Raw genomic sequence first — 5,000 nt, 5'->3', positions numbered from 1 at the left:
GTCCGTCCGACCATAGTCGAATTCGTTCGCCGGCCTAACCGAATTTATTAATTTCGACGCGCGCGCGGTACTCGTACTCGTGTTGTCGTTGTTTTTGTCGCCGTTGTTTTCCGTCGTCAGTATTTGCGATAATATGGCAGAAAGCGAAGTGAAAGTGTCGACCGCGTCGGCCGCTTCTTCTCCGGCTCAAACCTCCGCGACCATTTCTTCGTCTTCGTCGACGACCGTGAAAAAGGAAAAGAAAGCCAAGAATCCCAGAACGAAACCCAACCATCCGCCGACTTCCGAAATGGTAAACAACGCCATAAAGGGACTAAAAGAGAGAGGCGGTTCTTCGTTGCAAGCCATAAAAAAATACGTGGCCGCCAACTACAAAGTGGACGCCGAAAAAGTGGCTCCTTTCATTAAAAAGTACTTGAAGTCGGCCGTCGCTGCGGGAACTTTGGTTCAAACCAAGGGCAAAGGTGCGTCCGGTTCGTTCAAATTGGCGTCTTCGACTTCTAATTCGGCGAAAAGCGGAGCCGCGTCCTCATCCTCGGAAAAAAAGAAGTCCGTGACCAGAACGAAGAAAGCGTCTCCGAAAAAAACCACCGGAGAAAAATCTGGCGCCGCAGGTGGTGGTGGTGGCGCTTCTTCGAAGCCCGCCGTAAAAAAGGCGGTCGCCGCCTCTCCGAAGGGAAAAGGAAAAAGCGGGGCCGCCGCGTCGTCCGTGGAGAAGAAATCGGCAGCTAAAAAATCCGCCGAAAAGAAAACCGCCAAAGGCGCCGCCGGAACGGCGGTAGCGGCGTCGATTAAAACCAAATCGCCTTCGAAAGCCAAAAAATCAAACAAGGGACCGACGAAGAAACCGAAAGCGCCCAAACCCAAAACGGCAAAATCGCCTCCCGTAGCCGCTTCCGGCAAAGTTAAAAAGCCCGTCTCGCCCAAAAAGAAGAAATGAACCGCCGAGAGAACGTCGATGGGTGTTTAAAAAAAAAACGAAATTTTCGAAACGGTTCTTATCAGAACCACAAAAAAAATCGCTATCGAATTCGTAACTATCTTCAAAGGCAAACTCGAATCCCGGGCGTCTCGGGGGTAAATAGAAAACGATTTCTTTAAAAAATATATATAAGTATAAATTTATTAAAAAATCTCGAAAAGGACTTCTCTTTTTCTTCTTTTTTCTCTTTTCCATTTCGTTCTCCCTACGACAAACTTATTCTAACTTATCCGCCGGCGAATTTTAAACTGCATCTCGTTTAACAACGAAGCGTAGTCGATTCCGACGACGATCACGCAAACATTAAGAGAAATATCCCCGCGAACGTATTTATATGAGAAGAAAGTCCGTTGACAAGCTCCTCCCACCGAAAAGCGAACAGGGGGCGGAGCTTGTTGACCGACTCCGTCGCGATATAAATACGTTCGCCGGGGTTTTTTCTCATTTCGATCGCGAAGACCGCTTTTCTTTGTGAATAATAATGCCTTCGAAAACCGGTGGAAAAGCCGCCGCGAAAAAGCAGAAGAACGAAAGCCGTCACCAAATATACCAGAGGTCGAAATAAAAACTCGTCCGGTTTTACAAAGCAACGGGGAGTGGGGGGGGTTCTTTTCAGAACCACTAATAATTTTTTTTAAAGACGTCGTTAGTTGCGAAAAAAAAAAAATCCAACCGGGCCGTTCTCAAATAATTAATAAATGAAAAAGTTTTATTTTTTATTTTCAATTTTTAACGAAATCTTAAAGGAAAATGATTTGTGGTTCTTAAAAGAACCGGTTTGTTGTTAATAATAATAAAAGAGATTATTATTAATCTTAAGCTCTCTCTCCCCTGATACGCCTCGCCAATTGAATATCTTTCGGCATGATCGTTACTCGTTTGGCATGAATGGCGCACAAATTTGTATCTTCGAAAAGACCGACGAGATAAGCTTCGCTCGCTTCTTGCAACGCCATTACCGCGGAACTTTGGAAACGCAGATCCGTTTTAAAGTCTTGAGCGATTTCTCTGACCAGTCGTTGGAACGGTAATTTTCGGATCAATAGTTCGGTGCTCTTTTGATAACGTCTAATTTCTCTCAAAGCCACGGTGCCCGGTCTGTAGCGATGAGGTTTTTTAACTCCTCCGGTTGCCGGTGCACTTTTTCTCGCCGCTTTGGTCGCCAACTGCTTTCGGGGCGCTTTTCCTCCGGTCGATTTACGAGCGGTCTGCTTGGTTCTGGCCATGATAATAAAACACGTTCGCGGACGTACTAGAACACCAAATCACTAACACTCGTCGACAGATAATGGCCGCACGAACGTCCGTCCGTTTAATTTGTACCCGAGCGTTTTCTCTTCTCATTGGTCCAATCGACCTTTTTGGGCGTGGCGAATTCCGACTCGACAAAACCGAAGCGCCGGACCGTTTTCGGTCAGTTGATCGTGGCACTTCGGACGGTTTTGTTTGTTATATATCGATCAGAGAACTCGGCTCGTATTAAAAATGACCGGTAGAGGGAAAGGCGGCAAAGGTTTGGGAAAAGGTGGTGCAAAGCGACATCGCAAAGTGTTGAGGGATAACATTCAGGGAATAACCAAGCCGGCCATTAGAAGATTGGCCCGTCGCGGAGGCGTGAAACGAATTTCCGGATTGATTTACGAAGAAACTCGTGGCGTTTTAAAGGTGTTTTTGGAAAACGTCATCAGAGACGCGGTAACCTATACGGAGCACGCCAAAAGAAAAACGGTAACGGCAATGGACGTGGTGTACGCCCTAAAAAGACAAGGTAGAACTCTTTACGGATTTGGTGGCTAAATTTTTCGTCGATCTTGCGGAAACACAAAAAAAAAAAAAAAAAGGTTCTTTTCAGAACCACAAAATACGTTCCAAAGATTATTCGTTATTTCGAGTATAATGCCCAACAAACCATTATCGAGTCGAGGTAAGTTTTGAATTTTTAATTTCTCCCCGTGTTAGTGTGATTATTAAATCTGTGAAATAAAGGAAACGAAATCTCAAATAGAAAAGTATTTGTGGTCCTTACAAGAACCGTCTTCCTTCCCGGCGAAAACTTTATTTAGCTTTGTTGTCGGTTTTCTTAGGCAACAGAACCACCTAGCGATCTTAACTTCGGATAATAATTTGTTCAATTCCTGGGATCGGCAATTGTAAATGTCGAGGTATTATACCGGTTTTCTTATAGTCCGAAAGAGAAAACGTAAAAAGAAGGAACGTTTCTTTTTTTTTTTTTTTTTAATAATCTGTTAAATAAACGAAACGAAATCTCAAATAGAAAAGTATTTGTGGTCCTTAGAAGGACCGTTTTCCCATCGTCTTCCCTCGCCGCAATTTTTATTTTGCTTTGTTGTCGGTTTTCTTGGGCAAAAGAACCGCTTGAATGTTCGGCAAAACACCTCCCTGAGCGATCGTTACTCCCGATAATAATTTGTTCAATTCCTCGTCGTTTCGGATCGCCAGTTGTAAATGTCGCGGAATGATTCTGGTTTTCTTATTGTCCCTCGCCGCGTTACCGGCCAATTCCAAAACTTCGGCGGCCAAATATTCCATTACGGCCGCCAAATATACCGGAGCTCCGGCGCCGACCCTCTCCGCATAGTTTCCTTTCCGAAGTAATCGGTGAATTCTACCTACCGGAAACTGTAAACCGGCCCTGCTAGAACGAGACTTCGCTTTCCCTTTGACTTTGCCTCCTTTTCCGCGTCCCGACATCGTTATTACCGTTAATAGTACACGCACGAACGTTAACAGCACAATGACGCTCTCGCAGACCGTGGGCGCGCTATTTATAGGACATGGGCATGGACCAATGGGATTAGCGCTTCGGCGAACGATGCCCGGGGGCGGAGCTTGTCGGCCGACTCGGTTCTCAAATAAATAGCTGCGGCCCGGTGTGGGCCTTGTCAGTCCGTTACTTTGCGCGCGTCTAATCGATTGTAGAAAATGCCACCGAAAGTAAGCGGTAAAGCGGCGAAAAAAGCCGGCAAGGCTCAAAAAAATATTTCGAAGAGTGATAAGAAAAAGAAACGCAGGAGGAAGGAGAGTTACGCAATTTACATTTACAAAGTGTTGAAGCAAGTTCATCCGGATACTGGCATTTCGAGCAAAGCCATGTCCATTATGAATTCGTTCGTAAACGACATTTTCGAAAGGATTGCCGCCGAAGCTTCTCGTTTGGCTCACTATAATAAGCGATCCACTATTACTAGCAGAGAGATTCAAACGGCCGTGAGATTGTTGTTGCCCGGAGAGTTGGCCAAGCACGCCGTCAGTGAAGGGACCAAAGCCGTCACAAAATACACCAGTTCTAAATAAATGAGCGTCGACTTGGAGAGTGTAAATTCACCAAAAACGGTTCTTTTCAGAACCACAATTTTTATATATTAATCAATTCGTTTATTCATATCTTTCTTTCTTATTTTTTTTTTTTCGAATCATAGTTAGATAAAAGTGCTTATCGTCGAAATAAATGGCAGGAACCCGGTTTCGCGTTTATTTCGATTGACGTTTTTGGTTAGCAAAATTGAATTTTCCTATTTTTTTATTTAATTAGGTCAGTTCGTGTTGAACGTAGTTTTGATTACTTTTTATTTGAGTGTGCTTAATTTTGTTTGTGTTTGTTTAGTTTTTGCGAATTGTGGTTCGTTTTGGTGAAGTTTTGCATGTTTTTTTTTTTTGGTTTGGTTGATTTGGGTTTGTTACACGGTTAATTTTGGTTTCTTTTGCTGAATTTTCGCTAGTTTTGGTTACTTTGGTTTATTATTTCCAGTTTCGGCCGCTATTGGTTAGTTAGGATTATCGTTAGTTTTGGGTTTGTTTAGGATAATTTTGGCTTGTTTTTGTTAATTTTGACTACTTTTGCTTAATTTTGCTTAGTTTTGGTTACTTTGGTTTATTATTTCCAGTTTCGGCCGCTATTAGTTAGTTAGGGTTCATTTCGGTTAGTTTTTGTGAACGTTTCCTATTTTTGCTTAATTATCGTTAGTTTTGGTTTGTTTAGGATAAGTTTGGCTTGTTT

Source organism: Cylas formicarius, unplaced genomic scaffold (assembly GCF_029955315.1).
Source record: "Cylas formicarius isolate icCylForm1 unplaced genomic scaffold, icCylForm1.1 PGA_scaffold_270__1_contigs__length_11836, whole genome shotgun sequence".
NCBI classification, from domain to species: domain Eukaryota; kingdom Metazoa; phylum Arthropoda; class Insecta; order Coleoptera; family Brentidae; genus Cylas; species Cylas formicarius.
The sequence above is the reverse complement of the archived record's forward strand: the minus strand, read 5'-3'. Positions refer to the sequence as shown.